We start from the raw sequence: 21,596 nt of genomic DNA on the forward strand, positions 1-21,596 counted from the left end.
CTGAGGAATTTGTTTCTACTCTTGGACTAGGAGATAGGAATCAAGATCTGGCTTCTAACCTGGCCTGGTTTTCCCCATCTCGGGGAGCTTAAGTAGATTTTATCACATCTTTGGATCTGTTTCTTCAAATGAAAAATTAGAAAACTTGAATTTGAAGGGCTGTTCAAACTCTCACATTATATGCAATTAAAAAGTAGTTTGTTTAGTGTTACCCCTTCTTGCCCTTATGGCCACCTGTACGAACTGTTGGTTGTGACCCTTCTTTAGAGTCGTTCTTGTTTAATCTGAGGGAGGACTTCCATAGTCAACAAGTCAGCAATGTTTTCCCACAAGTCCAGCAGCTCCTGAGAAGTTAAGGAAGTGGGTGCTTCTGGAAGACTTCCCCTGAGACCCGAACCCGCAGGATCCCAGGCAAGGACAGCAGCATCCACACTGAATGAAGGCATTGAGAGGTGCGTCTGGAAGTGAACCAGGATTGGAGCTGCCAGTAAATATTAACACAGGAAATCAGCCGAAAGGACTGGTCCTTTAAAAAGGAAAACAAGGAAGTGGCTCGAGGTGAATTGATGAATACAATGAAAACAAAACATGGCCCCGCTGGGACTCATTTGCCATCCCAGTTCCTTCCAGCAACCAGACTCTTCAAGTTACAGGCAGCGACGGCCAATTTTCTGGTAGATAAGACTGGAAGAGAAGGATAATAGGATCTCCTGGTGATCCAATTTGAGCCTACAAACCTCTTTAGTGATTAAAATGAGGAACGAGGTTCTCAACCACATAAACAGAGTTGAAGAAACGTGAGGGGGTGGGCAGAGAAGGGGGAATGAAATTAAAATTGAGGGCGAGTTGTAGAACTTGACATAAGCTTTCTTGATGGCTGAGAATTCAAACCAACGTTCTTTCCTGTGTTAAACAATATTGGAACTGAACATTCTTTCCTGTCCCAGTGTGAAGTAACACACACACAAATAAGCAAAAATAGCTTAGGTGCTTGCTCTTCAGGAAATATTTACCCCTGGAAGATAAGCTCTGTTCCACATAGAACAGCTTATTATCGACCACAGCAGCTTGTTCATCAAGACGTGCTGGAGACCTGTGCTGGGTTGTTCCCATCCAGCCGAGTCTTGGTGCTGTAGACCGGCCAATCCTAACCAATTCTCCGATTTTCAAGGCCTGAAAACTCTACGAATATCCTCCCCTAACTTCTCTCTTCAGAAACCAGCTAAGTCTGCCAAGGTGGTGTTCTCTTACTGCATACAACACGTCTAACAGATTCAACTTTGTTTGGTCAGTAAATTGTTTGGGTTGTCCTTTGGGCCATTGACCTGTCAAGAGTGAACTGTTGTTCTTAGGTATGAAACACAAGTTGTATTGTGTCAGAAATGAGGCCATTATGTCATACCAGATGGCCTTTAAATGTTACATATTGGGTTAAATGTTAAGATTTCTTTGGCTTTTTCCAAGAAGGTCTTAGTAATCCTTGACTTTTGTTTACCCTTGGAAATCTGAAGAGCTCACAGAAACTGTATTTCCCGTGTCAGTCCTGTGGCAACTCTTACCCTCCTCCCTTCTTCTTTCTGCTCCCCCCCAGAAGGCAGAAGAAGGTGACCAGAGATGATAGAATTTGAACCAGTGTTCTTTCGAGGATGAGTAATTGTGGATATTAAAGGCATTAACAACCAAACATTTACTGTGTGTGTACAGCTCTGATTTTGCTATGGAAGTGGGAGATAAGCAGACAACATCCAAATAAATATGTAGATAATTATATCTTGGAATAAATGAACTGAGTGGAAACAAATGGTACTGCAATTCAGGTTGATGGGGTAGGTGGGCAGATGGATGGGGGTCCCTATTTAGAGAGAACAGTCAAAGAAGATTTTCCTGAGAGAGATCCTGGAGCTAAGACCCAAGAGAGGAGTAAGGCGGGACTGAGGTAAAGCAGGAGAGGGTCCTAAGGACACAAGGTTTAAGAAGGCTGTCACTCTCAGTCAAATGCAGGTTTGTTACTTCCCTGAGTGAGAGCCTCCTTAAGGTTTGCTCCCAGGTGCTTCTCTTTCTTCATCCTAGTCTACTTGGCATGCTAGAGAGGAGAAATAGCCAGTCCCATGAAGAATGGTGTGTGTGTGTGTGTGTGTGTGTGTGTGTGTGTGGAAGAAGACAGTGGGGCAAGTGAGTGCAGCAAAGAGACATGGAACATTGGTCCTAGGCAGAAGAAACAGGATATGCAATGGCTGGACGTGAAAGCAGGAACTTTTCTATCTCTGGGTCCTCATGTCTAGATCCGAGTGGACTAGAGGAAGAGAGGTCCACACTAGGGCTGGAGAAGCAGACATATCCCAGGCCAGCCAGGCCTTGCAGGGTGCATGAGGAGCACGAACCTTATTCTAAGTGCAATGAAAGTCAGTTTAAATCAGTGGTTTGAAGAGAGCAAATGATATGATCAAATATATGTTTGAGGAGACTTTTGAAAGAGAGATTTGAAGGGGCAAGAGTAATATCAGGGAGATGACGTGAAATTGTTTGTATTAGTGTAGCCAAGGGGAAAAGATGTCCTGGACTGGCTGAGACAGAAAGAAATGGACAGATTTGAGATGTATTTTGAGGAAAAAATGATAGGACTTGCAGACACATGAATGTGGAGCTGAGGAGAAACATGGCCACAGATCAAGGCTGTGGAAGTGGATGAGCTACTCCAGGAAGGACAGAGGTGGGGTGGGTGGAGAAGAGGAAAGTGAGTCAAGGGATGAGGAGAGAGGACTTGGGAAACTTAGAAGTCAATAGAGAAGAGACCAGAGAGGAAATAACAAGGTGAGGAACACATAGATTTAAGTAGGGGGTATTTCAGCAACCCAAATGTCCATTGGTAGATGAACAGATAAACATGTGGTATATATACACAATGGAATATTATTCAGACCTAAAAAGGAACAATATTCTAACAGAAGCTACAACATGGATAAACCATGAGGATATTATGCTGAGTGAAGTAAGCCAGTCACAAAAAGACAAATAATGTATGATTCCACAATATGTGAGGTATCCAGAGAACCAAACTCATAGAAACAGAGAGTAGAAGGGTGGTTACCAGCAGCTGGGAAGAGGGAGAAATTGAGTGTTAAGTTTTAGTTTTGTAAGATGAAAAATTTCTAGAGATCTATTGCACAAAAATGTGAATATACTTAACACTATTGAATGTTTAAAATGGTTACGATCGTAAATTTTATTTATTAAGATTTTGTTTATCTGTCAGAGAGAGAGAGAGAGACAGAGAGAGCACAAGCAGGGGGAGTGGCAGGCAGAGGGAGAAGGAGGCTCCTCACTGAGCAAGGAGCTAGATACAGGGCTTGATCCTAGGACCCCGGGATCATGGCCTGAGCCAAAGGCAGACACTTAACCAACTGAGCCACTAATGCATCCCTGAATTTTATATATGTTTATATTTACCAAAATAATAAGTTTTAAAAGGTGTTTCAAAAAAGTGAGAAGTGGTCAACTGAGTTGAGTGCTGCCAGGAGATCAAGTGCGAAGAGAACAGAGTTGATAGGTTGATTTATTAAGTTGGAGAACATTGGTGACCTTTCTACATTGGCTGCAGTGGCATGAGGAGAAAACTGAACCGGGGGAGACCCAAAGGTTGGGAAACGGCAACCTTCTCAGAAGAGGGTTAGCTGGGAAGGAAGACCTGGGTCAGAGTCAGTGGGAAAACAGGAACAAAGCAAGATTGTTGTTTTGTTTTAGGATGATACTTGAACATATTTGAGCGTTAATGGGATTACCCATTATGGAAGAAAAGATTGATGAGGCAGGAAATAGGAAATCTAAAGGAATGCCATCCTTGAAAAAGCCTGAGAAGGGATAGAACTCCTGGGAAAGGACATGTTTTGACAGGAGGACAGACATTTCCTCTAACATAGCAAGAGGGAAGGAGGAGAAGGTGGGAGTGCGTGTGGAGTGGAGGTGAGAAATGGGTAGAGTTCTCATCTGATGGCTTCTATTTTCTCTGTAAAATGTGAAGTAAGGATGGTAACGAGGGGTGGGGAGAAGTTACAACAGTGCTTTGAAGAGAGCAAATGTCATTAGTCATCCAGGATTGTGGATAAAAGGACCTTGCAGTGAATCACAGCAGGATTAACCACACTGCATGGAGGGGATGTGGAATTCTATATTTATTATTTTAAAGTAAAACTACCATATTTTATATTTTATCTATTATAAGATGCACCTCTGGAATTGAGATATATTGTCTTATTGTTCTGTGGGATTGTATAAGGTTTTGGGACATGAGAGACTCCATTTTGAAGCTCCATTTTCCTTTCACACCAATGGGCTCTTAAGCTGGGCAACAACAGAAATCGTTTCAAAAGCAGTTGCTCATGAATTTTCAACAAAGCAACTGGCATTCTGATCAAATGACGACAGTGAAGTTAATTAATACATTCCAAGGACAGTTTTGTTTGATACCACCAATAAATTAATCAATGAGGTGGTAATCAAAAGTAGCTCAACTGATCAGCACCAAACTAGCAGCGTTTTTTCCTCTTTTCTTCTTTGTCTAACTTGTGTAACTATCCTATCCCTCTTTTTCAGAGAAACCTAAGGGTTTTCCCTATATAAAAGTGGGACACTTTTCTGGTAACTCTGGAATCTGTGTTCTCCCAAATGTAATTCTGAGACTCCAAATAAATATTTTATTCTTTGTCAGTTTTGCCTCCTTTTCTCAGCTGACAGTCTCATAGTCTTATATCATTGTTTAGAGATTAATTGTCTGCTTTCTTTTTTCTTAGTGGGCCATAAAACAAGGGGAATCTTACAATCAATGGGGTCTTCGAGTCAGTGACATATGGCACATTTATCCCTGCCAGGTCCATCGGTTTGTGTGCAGACATGGAGAAGGCATTTCTTTCTGGGTTGGGTTACAAAGACAAGATGAGTAGGTAACAGCTCAACCATAGCTGTCAATCCCAAAGAAGCCTATATGAGCCCACTCAGGGAATAATGTCACTGCAACGGGATTGTGAGCCCTGCTTCCTGAGGGGCTCTGCTCTTCATTACTGGAAGTATTTAATCTGAAGTTTGGTCTACAAGTCTAATTTCTAAGATCTTTTTCCAGGTTAAGACTTTATTGTAAAATTCTCTTGTAAGCTGAACTACCCTAAAACAACTGTCCAGGGCTGCCCGGGTGGCTTGGTAGGTTGAGCGTCTAACTCTTGATTTAGGCTCAGTTCAGGATCTCAGGGTTGTGGAATCGAGCCCTGCGTCTGGCTCCCTGCTCAGAGTGGAGTCTGCTTCTCTCCTTCTCCCTCTCCCTCTGCTTCTACCCCCTGCTCTCTCTCTCTAAAATAAATAAATAAATAAATAAAATTTTAAAACACATGCACACACACATGCACACACACAAAACAACAGTCTAGACTTCTTTTGCCAAGGTGTCCAATATTGGATGTTTGGCAATTGTATTCTAAGTGGAGGGCGGTTATTCAAGAGAGGGTCCAGAAAACATGTCACTATTCATTCAATGTTTATTAATTATCTGCTGTATCTCAAACAGTCTGTTTTAGGGGAAATAAAAATAAATAAAATCTGGGTTTCTGATCTAAAGCAGCTCACAGTCTGCTGTAAGAGACAGAAAAGAGACAGAGTTGTTACTGGAGATATTCATTTATGCAATCACGTGGGTAACAGATTTTTGATCTCCTACCAAGTGGCAGGCACCATTTTAGCTTCTAGAAATATAGCAGTGATAAAACTGACAAGGTTCTTGCCCCCAAGGTCCTTAGCTTCTAGCGGGGGAAGACAATAAACCAATAGTGTTCTAATAAGCATGATAATTTTGAGTAGTGGTATATATTAGAAAAATAAATGGTACTTAAGATAGGGGGTTAGGAGTATCAACTAAATTACTTTGGTTGTGAGTAATAGAAAACTTAACAATGGCATAAGGAGACTTAATTATTTTAAAAAGCCAGATGTTATTGATTTCAGTAATTTAGTGGCATCATTAAGGACAAAGGCTTTTTCTATCCATTTTCTTCTCCTAAACATATTGGAATTTTCCTCAGCCTCATGGTTGCAAGATGGCTGCCATAGCTGCAGACATTACATCTTCTTATAGTTCCAAAAGGCAGAAGGAGAAAGAGGTGGGGAAAAGGAGGGAAGATAACTTCCTCTCCCTCCCTAGACTATCACCTTCATTGTGTCAGGAGAAAATTCTTCCTGGAACTCTGTCATCTCCCAGTGGACTTTCCCTTAAAACTCACTGAACACAGTCACCTGCCCACATTTAATTCAGTGACCAGAAAAGAAGACCTGTATTGCCACAACCTGTTCAAAATAGTTGTGAATCATCAAATGTAGATTTGGGACAAGAAAGAAGACAGAATGACCTTGGGCAGGGAAATAATGACTGCCAGATCAGGGAATGTTTCTCTGAGGAGATGACGTGTGAACTGAAACCTACATGGTGTGGTGGCACTGCTCTTGTGCATCATGGACCATGGTGGGCGAAGCAGGGAACTGGGCAGGGGTGGTTCCTCACGGAAGGTCCAGCAGTGCAGGAAACCCCTGAGGACTAGAGTGAGTCAGCCAGGCGAAGCTGTGGGTGGGGATGGGTGGAGGCCTCTCAGACTGTAGAAGAGGCCAGTGGGATGGAAAAGGGATGTAAACCAATTTGTAAACTAGAGCAAGATGAACAAGACGGGCTAGGTTGCAACCCTGGTGAAGATGACTTCAGAGGGGAAGAATCAGATTCCAACATGGCAAAATTAGTGATAAGTATGTGTGTGCAAAAGGAAGGGTACTCAGTTTCACCTCAGTCTTTGGAGGAGATTCTGTGAAGAAAGAGCCCATGGGGTTGAATCCTGGCTGAGGACAAGGAGTTAGCCAGCAGGCAGAGGTGGGAAAAGTTGATCTAGGCATGGAGCACAGCTTACACGGAGGCTTGGACACTTGAAATAACATGACGAAAACACTCAGTAAGGCATTACCAGCGTATAACGTTGAGGGGTGTGAGTCAGGGCGTGATGGGTGAGGAGGATGAAGGCATGCTTGTGAGCTCTGCTTTATTTAGTGTAGGCCAGTACTTACTTACCTTTTAAAAAGTTGAGAGTCTCAGGTAAGAATAGTCAAGTTGGTTTTCTCATGGTGCAGTGGGAGGTTAGCCTTGGATGATCTTTAAGAACATTACCAACTTTTACATTCCCGGTCTCTAGTAGATGCTCAATAAAAGTTTACTGAACAAATGAACTATGAACAAGCTTCATTTTTTCCTGCTGCCTAAACTTTGATCATCCCTATAAATGGCTGTGTCCTGGCCCAGCCCTGCAGGCTCCATGAGGTGGCCCTGACCACCAGCCTCCATCCACTTACACTTGCATCGGACTAACTGCTTCAGTTCTTCACAAAGGAGGCCTTGTCCATTTTCACATGTATGTTTCTTCTCTTTCCAACTAGAGTGTGAGCCCTGAGACATCAGAGTCATATTTCACGTAAGTCAATATATCTACCACTATATGGTGCATTGGACACATTGTATATATACAACAAAAATATTGAATTTCCCCATTTGATGGATGGACTTGATGAATTTCAGCCTCAAAGGCAATTCTCAAATTTCTTGCCACTCTTTAGAAGATCAAGAACTATCTAAGCAAAAGAGGCTGAAAGAGTGTTGGGATTAAAAATAAGGGGTGTCTTTCACAAGGTTGTAAGAACTTTCTAGTGAGGGTTTTGAAGAATGCCACTCTATAAATAATCATAAGTGTGGTGTTTGAAGCATGAGCTTTTGGGGAGAACTAGAAAGTCCATGAATGCTTTTAAAAAAATTAAAAAAGAGTTTTGAGTGTTTCAAAGTTAGAAAAATACATCACTGCCCATGTTGTCTTCCAAGAGCCTTGGTCCTTGTGTTAGTCAGTAGAGGCTGGGTTATGCTGAGGTAACAAATAGCTCCCAAATTCCAGGGACTAAGAACAATAAGGAGTAGGTTTTGGCTCATGCCCATCACAGGTCAGCAAGGCCCTCTGCTTCTTACAGTCATTTGGAGACCCAGGCTACCATTTTGAATTGCTGGTCACCATGGCAGAACAGCTTGCATGACCCCATCCACCCACAGAGAGGTTAGGAATTGCAATGGTACCTCGTGCCTGGATGTAGGGACTACCGGGAACAACAAGAGATCCAGACTATCATAATCCCAGTGACCCGCAAGCCAGCCAAAGACAGAGCTGCAGGCACAGATACTTGTCTTTTCCATAATACCCCGTTTTCAGATGTAGGCAGATTCATAAGTATGTTTATAGGCACGGCGGCTACCACAGATCCCGCGCCACCGCTGTAGTCTTGGTTCCCTTGCTAAAAAGGGAAGCCTTTGCTTTTTGTGAGAGTCTGTGTGTGGATCACCTAGTACATGACTCACCCATTCTCCGGCACCGGGCCCCTCCCACTGCAGGAGCTACTCCCACGCAGGGCTTGTCTGTCGGGCTGCAGGGCTCCTGTATGTGGGGCTGGCTGCTGGCACCAGGGCCAGGCCCAGCCTGGATGCCTCAGTTTAAGAATCCGCCATTTGGGGCTACGTTGTCTGCTCAGAGCTGCAGGAGCCCAGACTGCTGATTTGTTGCAAGATACCATAAAGGAAAGCCACTGACACCCGTTTCTTTAGCTGCCAGAGAGTGGGACGTGTGTGCCAGTGACTTTGCTGTCGGGTAGCCACAGTGAGTACTCCCACATCCTCCTTCTCCTTCCAGTGACTTCCTTTGGAGAGGAATTTCAGAGATGAGCAACCTATTATGATTCTCCAGTTGGGAGGCTTTGTTAATTTGGGGTTTCATTAATAATATACACAGTGAATAAGTAATAAAAAAGAATTTGGTTCTTTGGAGGCGCTTTATGTAATTCAATAAGCTCTTTAGCCTGGTATGAAAATATTTTTTTTAAAGATTTTATTTATTTATTTGACAGAGAGAGATCACAAGTAGGCAGAGAGGCAGGCAGAGAGAGAGGAAGGGAAGCAGGCTCCCTGCTGAGCAGAGAGCCCGATGTGGGACTCTATCCCAGGACCCTGAGATCATGACCTGAGCTGAAGACAGCAGCTTAACCCACTGAGCCACCCAGGCGCCTGGGTATGAAAATATTTTGTTTTTATTACCCTCTGCTCCTCTGGTCCCATCCAGATATCAGAGTCCAGGAAATAGGAATCTTTAAAGAAATTACTATTTTTTCTGATAAACTAAAAACGATTAAGTTCTGATGACCTAAAAATGATTTTTTCTGATGACCTAAAAATAATTAAGCAAATACAGAACGGAATTAACTGTTTTTTAATCATTATTTCCCCTCGTCAGCCTTTGTAATGTTTATCTATAATTTAGACTTTTAATAAGTAGGCATCATCACTTTAAAGTCTCCCTGAAAACAGAGGAATATGTTTATACCTTCACAAAAAAAAAGTCCTGCAGTTCCAACAACTAACCTATGACATTAAGAATTTGATCCTGAACTTTATTTTCTTCAGATCAGACTTTCTCAGGAGAAAGGTAGCCTTTGGGGAGATTTCGCTCAGTTCATAAGCTTGTCTGCATTGTGCCTATTTTTGCAAAGGGGAGAGGGTGCCCAAAAGCCTGTGTTGGCATTGACTTTCACAGCATTCCTTGAAACACTGCTGTGGTGGATGCTTGGCTCTTTGCAAAAAGAAGAATCGCTATTTCTTGAGTGTAAATTTTGAGAGTTTAGTTTTGCTTAAAAACTTTTATTCTGGGGCACCCAAGTGGCTCATTTGGTGAAGAGGCTGCCTTTGGCTCAGGTCATGGTTCCCAGGATCCTGGGATCAAGCCCCTTGGGCTCTCTGCTCAGCAGGGAGCCTGCTTCTCCCTCTTTTTCCCTGCTCATGCTCTCTGTCACATAATAAATAAATAATAAGTAAAATAAATAAATACATCTTTAAAAAAATTTTATTGTTTGAATTTTGAATTCTTGAATTTGAATTTTGACAAAGTGTGTTTTTCCCCTTCTACAGGAAACTCACGGACAAAAGAGTGAGGCTTGAGTTTATCTCACGTTATCTTTGGTTTACTGATTTCAATTTCCTTTTTCCAAGTTCATTTCTATTCTTTGAGTTTGGAAACATCAACTTATTTGTAGCTCAGAGAAATGATTTCAAGTACTTTGCTGGGCAAATAATTAGACTTAGAAGACGGCAAAACATTGAGTGGGGCGCCTGGGTGGCTCAGTACTTAAGTGTCTGCCTCCAGCTCAGGTCATAATCCTAGAGTCCTGGGATTGAGTCCTGCATTGAGCCCCGCATTGAGCCCGGCATCAGGCTCCCTGCTCTGCGGGAAGCCTGCTTCTCCCTCTCCCACTCCCCCTGCTTGTATTCCTTCTTTCTTTCTGTCTTTCTCTCTGTCAAATAAATAAATAAATAAATATCTAAAAAAAAATTAGAAAGTTAAAAAGAAAAAAAGAAAGACTGCAAAATGCATACTTTATGCCTGTAGGGTTTGTATCCTAAAAGGGCACTAGCCCAAGTCCTGTTCTGACTGTATTTGCATGATATAGAGTTACAGATCATTGTCTTTTTGCAAAATGAATGAAAATTTGTAAATAGAATCCTAGATTCTTATTCAAAGATACTGAGATCAGGGGACAGTGTGGAGCCGGGTGACTGCTTGGTCTTTCTAAAATTAGACCTGGGAGTGGGGGCACGAGGTCTGGGGTGGACCTGGTTTGTCCTGGGTCTGGGCCATAATGGGTTGCAGTGTCTATGGAGAACAATATTTCCAAACATGTCTAAAAAAATAACAAAACCGACTAAAAGTCAGTCTCCCTTTTATTATCAGCATGTTACAGTGATTCTAAACTGCCTCACTGATAAAATACTTAGTTCTCACCCCGGGGGCAGAGCACTCCCACTGCCACCAGCCCTTCCCGACTTGGTACTGCACCTGCATTATGCAAGACTGGACTTAATTCACTAGTGGAAAAACAGTCTGCTTTAGAACACACTGGCTACTGCCACAAAACCATAGTTTAGCATGTGGTCTAATTATCTTCAATCCCATTATCTTGGGTACTCATGGCTTCTGTGTATGTTTTTTTAAAAATGTGTTTCTCTTAACATATTCTTGATCTCTCAAGCCTTCTGTGTGTCTTTTATTTATTTATTTGTTTGTTTGTTTGACAGAGATCACAAGTAGGCAGAGAGGCAGGCAGAGAGAGAGGAGGAAGTAGGCTCCCCACTGAGCAGAGAGTCTGATGTGGGGCTCGATCCCAGGACCCTGGGATCATGACCTGGGCCAAAGGCAGAAGCTCTAACCCTCTGAGCCACCCAGGTGCCCCCTTCTGTGTGTTTTTTAAAACATGTATTTCTCTTAATGTAATCATGATCTCACAAGCCAATAGACTCTGGTTTTATTTCTAGTTAGGGGGGGTCTGTAGAATCATGCCGTCTTTGAGTATCATTCTTGAATCACTTGATTACAATGAACAGGATTCCAAATCACACTACTTTAAGTCCCAATGGTGACTTTATTAGAAAGATTCTAGGGCATGAAATAGAGGGTTCGGAGCATCCCCAGGACTTTTTTAAAAAAAGTCGTTTTCCTTCTTGGTCTATCTGTTCCATTGTGCACTGTCCTTCTTTTTGTAGTTGAGTTCTTCTCAGTTACATATCACTGGGGATTGGTCTCAATTCTGTGTATTAGTATTACCTGGAGAGTTTTTAAAAACTCATTCATCCCTGAATGTTAACAATTAATGTGATCTAGGTGAAAAGGTGTGTAGGCGTTCACTGTACCATTCTTTCAACTTTTCAGTAGTTCTGAAATTATTCCAAATAAAATAAAAAGCTTTTGGAGAAATATTAGTGTCTGACCCTTACTGCCAGAGATTCCGCTTCAGTGGTTCTACACTGGCATCCAGACATTGGCAAGTTTTTTCAAACTCCTTTGGGAACAAAGTCAGAAATGATTGCTATGGGCTGCTCTTTGTCCGCTTCTCAAGAAGAGAGTGAGCCCCCCTTCTTTTCTTCTATGGAAGTTTGACAATCCCTGGGGTGAGGACTGGTTGGGACTATCTTTAAAACGGCTTCATGCACAGTAAACATGAGAGATGTAAGCAGTTTCCAGACCCACATGGGTGCTGTGGGGGCTGGTTAGGTAAAAGTTTTAAAATAATAATCATAATAGGTGTCCAGTGTATTCTTCCAAAAGAAATGCAAATTGAGTTCTGAATGGCTAAATTCGAGAACATCTGGCTGTTGAGAAGTTAAAGTCTTTATTTCCCATTATAGCTTTTTTTCTTTTTTAAAAAGTTTTTTTTTTTTTTTTTAATTTACTTGGGAGGGGAATGCAGGGGTAGAGAGAGGGAAAGACAGAGTCTCAAGCAGACTCTGTGCTAAGTGTGGAGCCTGACGTGGGGCTTGATCTCAAAACAAAAACCAGGATTCAGATGCTTAACCAGATGAGCCACCAGGTGCCCCCCATTAGAGCTATTTTTCAAATTACATCTTTGTTTTTAAAGAATGGAATGATGGGGAATTTTTCTGTTCTTTTGAAAGTTCTGTATAGCAAAATACAAATTAAATCTATTTAACAACAAAACAAAAATTCTGTCCGTATCAAAGCAGGCCTTGTAAGTTGTTAGGCGTTAAATAATGTATTTGAATAAATACCATGAATGAAGGTCCCTTCTAGAAATAATGTTCTAGTTGCAGCAAGTATACATTTTCACGTTTCCATGAAGAAATTCTCTAAATTGGTTAGCAGACTGAGTCACACCTCCCGCCACAACTGGCTTGCAGGAAATTCTATCTCAGTCTTGTCTTCGAAGGGGCTTTCTCCTGAAGGGTCCGGGGAGAATTCTGAGAGTCTGAAGCAGTCTCAAATTGTCTTGCAGCTGAAAGAGCATGGTGCTATCACTCCTGTGTGAGGTGAGCTTCAGGGTACAGACCTTTTGTGATGGTCCCTGGTGCTGTGGCTCTCAAATTTGAGTCCTCCATGCCCCTGAGTTACCCATGGGAGGTCCTCTTGTCTCCAGGGGCATTGGGTTGCTGATGACCAGGGAGTCTGTATTCTGGGGATGGTAGGGCGGGTGATCAGTGAAGAAAAGCAGGAGATGCACAGAGCTAGTGCAAAATGGCTGAATTGTGCCATGTTTCCAGCTTGTCCCCAAAAGAAGACTGGGCTTCCTGTAGCAAGAACTGGACTTTAGGGGAGAGCAAGGCTCTGTGATTCCTTCAGAATCAGAGCAGGAAGAGAGAGGAAGAAGAGCAGATGAAGACAGAGGAGAAGTTCTCCATGCCCCTGGGAGGGTGCAGAGACTAGATCTAATCCAGGTAGTTTTTGACCATTGAGAAAATATATCATCCCTAGGGAGAAACGAAGAGGAAAAGAAGGATCAAATCTTGAACTGACCAAAAGAGACCTAGTTTCCATCATCGGCTCAAATAGGGTTCCAGTGCTGATTAGATTCAGTTCTAGTGCAAAACACAGTTACATCTGTGCCAACCTAGTTTCACAACTGCTCAGTGTGTACTGCTACCCGTGAGTGTCTCGGTCTTTGTGTACTCATCCTAAATACTTTCAGTACCGACTTTTCCTAGTGGATTTATCCAGAAGCTCTTGATTTCCTTCAAAATGCTAGCTGTGCCTGAGCTGCTCTGCCTTATTCACCTGAGCCCACCATATCTTGGTTCTCTTTGCCTGCTGTCCTTTTCCTGGGATCTCATCCGTCAAAGCCATTTTGAAACTTATTCTAGGGACGCCTGGGTGGCTCAGTGGATTAAGCCGCTGCCTTCGGCTCAGGTCATGATCTCAGGGTCCTGGGATCGAGCCCCGCATCGGGTTCTCTGCTCCGCAGGGAGCCTGCTTCCTCCTGCCTCTCTGCCTACTTGTGATCTCTCTCTGTCAAATAAATAAATAAAATCTTTAAAAAAAAAAAAAAAAAAAGAAACTTATTCTAATTTGGTCTCATTGGGATGATTCAATGAGTGAGTAAAGAGTCAAGACATCGGTGTTTCTATTCAAAGCGGGATTTGTTTATAATCTGGTCCTTGGGCAGAAGAGACTTGAGGCTTTAACCCACTGAGCCACCGAGGTGCCCCGAAATCCCCATTTTTGATCCCTCCGCTGCAATGCTGATGAGTAAGGGTAAGGGCACTCTTTAAAAAATTTCTCACTTTAGGGGTGTCTGGGTGGCTCAGTGGATTAAGCCGCTGCCTTCGGCTCAGGTCATGATCTCAGGGTCCTGGGATCAAGCCCTTCATTGGGCTCTCTGCTCCGCGGGGAGCCTGCTTCCTCCTCTCTCTGCCCGCCTCTCTGCCTACTTGTGATCTCTCTCTGTCAAATAAATAAATAAAATCTTAAAAAAAAAAAAATTTCTCACTTTAATATTCTCCTTCGGGGCACCTGGGTGGCTCAGTGCGTTAAGGCCTCTGCCTTCGGCTCCGGTCGTGGTCCCGGGGTCCTGGGATCGAGCCGCACATCGGACTCTCTGCTCGGCAGGGAGCCTGCTTCCTCCTCTCTCTCTGCCTGCCTCTCTGCCTAGTTGTGATTTCTCTCTGTCAAATAAATAAAATATTAAAAAAAATAATATTCTCCTTCTGTGACTAGAAAGTGGAATTATTTCTCATCCATGAACATAATCATGAGGATTTATACTATATAAAATTCAAATTTAATACTTTTATAGACACCCACAGTTCAGAAATCATTCTTAGGTGATGAGACTGTTATGCATTTTAATCTTCTAACAGTTACTTTATGATAATTAATTATTATGCATTTTTATGGAGGGCTTGTTCACTTCTGCGTCTTCACTCATGTAGGTGTGAGAGTTCGGGGAGGCTTTTGCAGAAGCATAGAGCATTATGGCTCCATGTGTTCCACGACCATGAGACTAGCAGGACTTTTATTGAAAAAAAGAAGTGCTGAAGTCTAGGGAAAGCTGATAGATGATAAAGTAGCAGAAAATTTGCATTGATGGAAATACATCAATCCTGAGACAAATTTTTCCCTATAAGTACTACCTAAATGTTTAGCCCAGTTAGCTCACTTATTTTGCTTCTCTTATACTTCCTTTCGATTGATGTCATCAAAACTCCCTCAGGTGCTTGCTCAGTCTAGAAACATCATGTTTTTCTCTGCTACATTTTTCACATATGCTTTCTTCCCTAAATTTTGCTTATTCTTCTAAACTTAATTTTTTTTTTAAAGATTTTATTTATTTATTTGACAGACAGAGATCACAAGTAGGCAGAGAGGCAGGCAGAGAGAGAGGAGGAAGCAGGCTCCCCGTGGAGCAGAGAGCCCAATGAAGGGCTTGATCCCAGGACCCTGAGATCATGACCCGAGCCGAAGGCAGCGGCCTAATCCACTGAGCCACCCAGGCGCCCCTAATTTTGATAGTATTCACCTCTTCACTGCTTCTTCTTGCTCTTTTAGTCATCAGGTCTTTTGAATCCACCCAAATGCCATTGCCATGGTTCTGGTCTTTACAACTGTTCACTTGGATTAAAGTGTGGCCTCTCCACTGGCTTCTTTGCCCTCATCTCTGCTTTCTCTCCTATCTCTATGCTGTTGGTAGAATAATATTCCTTAAATGAAATCGGATCCTGTCACTAGAGGATCTGATGGCTCCTGGTTGTCCATGGAAGAATATTCCATTGCTTTCCTGGGGCGCATAACCCATCTCACTTGGGCATCAACACGGTTTTAGCGGATGATCTTCCCAGCGCACACCTGATATTCCGACACTGTGATCTTCCCAGTCATCCCAAACCCTTGACATAATTCCTCCTTTAGACCTGCAGTTTCCCTGCCTGGAATACTGTTCTTCCTTGCCTCCTGCAAGTTCCACGCCAAAAGTCAGCTTGTTTGGGATGGTCCCCCAAATTCCCACAGGGAGCGTTTATGATATCTTGACATAGTTTATGACTTTTGCCATAAAGCATATTATGTATACCTCAAGGGGAATACTTATGACATTAAATGCTACCATTTATATTTTCTGTCTTCTTTAATTATACCTTAGATTCCTGAAGACCTTGTCTCCTTTGTCTTCATAACTGTCTCTGGAACATAAGTTGTACTTCCATGATACTGGCCCAAGATAAATGTTTTCTGAATGAAGGAATAAAGAAATGAGACTCAGAGAAATTAATATCTTGTCAAATTTCATAAAACGAATCATGACAAAATTGGAGGAAGAAAATAGATCTTTTGACTTTTAACTTATTTTGTACTCTTTCTGCCACAATGCTAAAAAGTTAATTTTTTCCAATTATAAATCTAATTATCGGTAGAAAATATATCCTAGATGTATCTCTATACATACTCTGTATATAGAGAAAGGGGAGTATGTGGAAAATTAGTCTGTCTTTTTTTTTTTTTTTTGTAGTTGCTAATACTTTGGTATCCTTCCAGTGTTTTTATTTATGTTTCTTTTAAAAAAATAAGATTTAGAAATTAGAAAAACCTTGGTAAAGATGAAAGTAACAAATCATGCACATGCCGGTCTCCAGAAATACGTGCTATTAATATGCTGCTATATTTGATTCCAATCTAGTGACTCCCTCCTTTTTATACCGCTCCTTTGTTTTGGTAGACATAATATATGCTTACGGTAAAACAATTCAAAGAGAGCAGAAAATTTAAAGGATAAAAGTTTAAGAAACAATGCCCAATTCTGATACCAGAAAAAGCCATTGTTAATGATTAAATAGCATTCCAGATACTTTCTGTGCACATATGTTGATTTATAAGGACAGATAGGTTGATGCATAAAGAAAGGCAGAAAGCAATTTAAGTACGAAGAGGTGGTTATACTATATTTGCTACTTTTAAGTGAAAGTTACTAAATTTAGTTTTACTTAAATTAAATACACAAAAAAAGAAACATGTGAAACCTAAGAGATTTTTGAACTTCTTTCTCCCCTTACAATAATATCTGGAGATATTATTTTCTAGAAGATGTTTCTAATGTTTAAAAGAAGAATTATGAAATTTATTGAGATTAGAGGTAGTAATTAAAAAAAATTCCTGTAATTTTAGGCAGTGTGGATTTATTCCTTTCTAGAAGGATAAGGTTTTTGCACCCTCATATTTCCTTTTAGTTTTCTTTCACTTTTTAATTTTTGACAGCTACATTGTACTTTTATTTTGATCTTTTCTCCCTCTAAATTTCAAGGAAATGCTCTTGTATCTCAACACATTTTTTTTTCTTCTAATCTTTAGTTACATTTTAAGTATGTTCATTTTCAGGTCTTTGGATATGTTCTTGTGGGTTATCTTTGTCTTCCATTTCCAGTACTTCTTTCTATTTGCAGCTCTCTTTTTCTTGTCTTTTCTTTTCAGCATTCTGTTATATTTTCTCAGGTATTATATTAATACTTTACTTTTTATCGTTCCTCTTTTGCTTAAGTTTCAAGAATTTTCTTCTGAAAGAGAGAGAGTGTGCAAGCGGGAGGAGGGGTTGTTGCAGAGGGAGGGGCAGAGGGAGAAGGAGAGAGTCCCAAGCAGACTCCGTGCCCAGCCCCTAGACCGACACAAGGCTCCATCTCAGGACCCTGAGATCATGACCTGAGGTAAAATCAAGAGTCAGACCCCAACGGACTGAGCCAGGTACCCCCATGAATTTCTCAGTATTTTGATTTGGGGGGTTTTTATTTTAATCAGTTATTTTATCATTTCTTTCTGAAACTGATGTGTAATAAAAAAAATTCACAGCTTGAACTGATTGTGCATGTGTGTGTGTGTGTGTGTGTGAGAGAGAGAGAGAGAGAAGGGGAGAGAGAGAAGAGAGAGCTCATCAGTCAGTCACAATTACTCTTCTCCACATACAATCTTTTGCAACCATCCAATTTGAAAATGTCTCTAATTAAAACAGGAGAAATAGGGTGCCTGGGTAGCTCAGTCATTAAGCATCTGCCTTCAGCTTGGGTCATGGTCCTAGGGTCCTGGGATTGAGTCCCTCGTCTGGCTCCCTGCTCTGTAGGGATTCTGCTTCCCCTCTCCTGCTGCTTGTGTTCCCTCTCTTGCTGTCTTTCTCTCTGACAAATAAATAAAATAAAATCTTGGGGAAAAAAAAGCCAAAAACCAAAAAACAGGAGAAATAAAAGGATTCTCACATTTTGCCTCTCTCTCAATGTTTCTGGGTACTAATGAGATTTCTGAAGTGTTTTTTTCCCCCCTACTCTAGTTTGGCTAAAAGGGGAAGAGAAAAGAAAGATCTACTCCTTTTCAAAATTTTCCACTTCTCTAAGAGTTTTTGAAGTTGTTCCCTTAAATTCCGCCCCTTTTCTCATTTTCTTGCAATTAGTGAAGTTTTGCTTTTTTTCAATATTTTGTTAGTGTTGGGAGAAACAGCCTATGATTCATTTCCAATCAAGTATCTTAACTGAGAAATCCCACCAGTGTTTTCCTGTAGATGTGCGTATTATTAAGGGAGCATCTTATTGACTAATTTTCCCATTAGTATTACATAATGTTGTAATTATAATATTTATTACACTAAATATATATAAATATATAATAATTAGTATACTAAATATTTATAAATATATAACATTTAGTATACTAAATATGTATGAATATATAACATTTAGTATACTACATATATAAATATATATTTATATAATTCTATATCCTAATATATTATCAAACCTCTTCATGAATGTTTTTAATGTCTCTATAGATTTATCATAATTTTATATAGATTTATCATAATTTCCTCTTCCCTTTATTATTGTTTGACATTTCTACTGTTTCCATGCTCTTTTTCTGCTGCTGTATATACAAATGTGCTGTCAACAAATTTGCATATCATGCTGTTTTCCTATATAAGTTATTTCTATACGATAGAGTCTCGGAAGTGTTGCAGTGCTGTAATAATTTGGATTTGCCAGGTTTTTCAGCATTCCTTTCCAAATTTTGTACACTTTTTATAATCTCTTTAACTTGTCCTGGCAGCTTCTGACAGTCAGATAAATTCTCTCCTACGTTTTGTGGTGACTCATGAGGAAGCTGATTCTCGGGGCACACCTACACCGAAGGCCTGACACAGATGCCCTCTGCACACGTCCATCCCTGTTTACTATTTACCTTTCAGGTGTGAGTAATCGCCCATCACTTAGCAGGGCTTGAAACTGGCAAGCATTTGGAGGAAAGCAGCCAGTTCCAAAAGAGGTTTCGAGAACTCGGCCAAGGTTCAGGGAAACCAATGAAAGTGATTTAAAGTTTAAAAAACTGGGCTTTTGGAGAAAACTGAGGGCTCATCTACCCTTGTAGGTAGGTAGCTCTGTGAGTGTGGCTTGGGACAAGGAGAGCATCCTTGTTTCCGAGAATCTGGCCCACTGACCTGGGTCAGTGACTTTATTTCCTACAGTGGGAGAAGTTACTCCTAGAAAATCCCTTTTAAAATGGATACTTACCTGGGATGACTAAATCACAAAACCGTTTGTATCCATTTTCACGTCGCTGTGAGGCAGCTTATCTTTTTTATTTTTTATTTTTATTTGACAGAGAGAGATCACAAGTAGGCAGAGAAGCAGTCAGAGAGAGAGAGAGAGAGAGAGAGAGAGGAGGAAGCAGGCTCCCTGCTGAGCAGAGAGCCCGATGCGGGCCTCCATCCCAGGACCCTGAGATCATGACCTGAGCTGAAGGCAGAGGCTTAACCCGCTGAGCCACCCAGGCACCCTTTTTCAAAAATGTTATTTGTTTATTTATTTATTTTATGAGGCAGCTTATCTTATTAGTTAACTGTACTGTCTTGTCAAATGAATTCTGAAGGACCAAGACCTAGGAAAGGAGGCCCTTGATGTGGGAAAGGTTCTTCACAGTGAGGATTCTGGAGCTAAAAGTGAGACCTGAGCATCTGGGTGCAGCAGGGGACATGACCTAGGGGAAAGGACAGAGGAATTCTGAAGGCAATTCTACTCAGTTTGTAAATTTCTTTAAGGTTATTTAAACTTAGATCTCTCTTATCTATCTACCTATTCTCCCCCCAGCCCCCACCCCCCCAGAGATGGTGATCAGCCTTTCATTCAGCCTTTTTACATCTTCAGGCCAAGAAGGAGGATGGGACAGAATGATGTATTTAAAAGAACCTGTCTAGCTCATAAAATTTTATGATGTCAAGATGAAAGTTACATGTGAAACTCTTCTGAAAGAATTAACCCCATACAAAAATCAGCTCTTTCTCCTATCAGAAAAGCAACAAGACCAAAAAAAAAAAAAATTCATAGACCTGGGCTCAAATCCTAAATATGCCTCTTAGCATACCTGGAGGTTCGGCAGGGTCAAGTTTTAGCCCCTTACATCCTGGAAGTCACTTCGGTCTCACAGAACTACTTGATGGCATTAAAAGAGTTAATGCGGATAGTGCCAGACACAGAGTAAACAGACAGTAACTATTTGTTTTATTCTCTTCCTCCCTTCCACCATGTCTGCATTTAGGCAGGAGGGATGGGGTTGGTGATTGACTAGAAGCAAAACAGCAGGATGGGTAAATGACAGACTCAAAGGGACCATCCACCCCTGAGATCATCCAAAGTGTATTCCCACAGTATGGGAACCAGAGTTGGGAACTCTGATACTATTTTGCAGATCTCACAAGGAGCCTCAGTAATTTGCTACAAAACCCAGTTATGTGAGTACTAGCTGCAGACTGTCTGCTGACAGAGCTGGGGATTGAAATACTCCTGAGTGGCTGATAAAGTTCTGTCTGGAGTTTTGTTTATTTTTGTTTGTGATTGCCATGAATTGTGTTCCAATACTTTTGTGTTTCCCTAATCAAGATTTAAGGGTTCCAGTTGTAGAGTTTTTCTCCAAAATCACCCTATAAAATTGCTCTGGTCTCTCTGGCTTACGTGTGTGAGTGTGTGTTTAAATTAAGCAAATGTCTGTTTCTAATGGGGCCAGGCACAGAACACGCCCCAGCATGGAGCTCACGTGCTTGCTTCCTGCCAGCTTTGTCTTTCCTTAGCGAGCTGTGCCTGTTGCCAGTCAGCCACGTGGCTTTGGGGTGGAGGAATCTGACCGAGAGAGAGAGTAAAAGATATGTCGAAATTAAATTGTTAACGAAGGCGAGAATCGTTTGGTGAAATCTGGAACTTTGGAATTCTTGCTGTCATGCTGTTTTGACTAGCTTTGACGTGTAGAGCCTGCAGGTCTCCGGGGAGTAAAGCCTGTCCAAGTTCCCATACCCTTGGAGCTGGTTCAGAAGCCTCATTAGCCTGTGGCTTCCCTGAGGTGGTGAGCAGGCCTGGAAAGAAGTTATCCTTGTGGTTGTTTAATTTTGAGCTGTTAGGACATCGCTTGGAAATGAGGAGCTCATTTTCTGTTTGTTGAATAAACACATACATGAACACCTTTTTCAGATTTGGAAAGCAGACAGCAGAGAATGGGAAAACATTCTAGTTTGGATGTTTGGAAAAAGGATCCTGTACACTCTACTGTTCTCCTCCTCCTTCTTTATAAAGGAAAGGGACATGGCTTCTTCACTGAAAAAAGTTGTAACATTTTGTATTTGGCACATTTTACTTTGTGAAATGTCAGCGCTGATGTAATTGTTTCTTTTTTTTTTTTTTTTGATGTGAATTGCATGAGGTA

The 21,596-nt window shown here is 41.4% G+C and overlaps 1 protein-coding gene across 5 annotated transcripts in view; it reads left to right on the forward strand.

Moving 5' to 3' along the window:
* Positions 1 to 21,596, forward strand: part of ADGRF2 (adhesion G protein-coupled receptor F2) — a 57,479-nt gene that overhangs the window by 8,102 nt on the left and 27,781 nt on the right. For 3 of the 5 annotated variants that reach the window (XM_046006832.1, XM_046006837.1, XM_046006836.1), the window contains exon 1: positions 8,517 to 8,708. The exons of 1 other annotated variant lie outside the window; for it this stretch is intronic. The gene's annotated coding sequence lies outside the window, so the exon portion shown is untranslated. Of the gene's footprint in view, positions 1 to 8,516; positions 8,709 to 17,578; positions 17,610 to 21,596 lie in introns of those variants that run through there. One more of the 5 variants, XM_046006834.1, reaches the window with a different exon arrangement.

Source organism: Meles meles, chromosome 5 (assembly GCF_922984935.1).
Source record: "Meles meles chromosome 5, mMelMel3.1 paternal haplotype, whole genome shotgun sequence".
Classification (NCBI taxonomy): Eukaryota; Metazoa; Chordata; class Mammalia; order Carnivora; family Mustelidae; genus Meles; species Meles meles.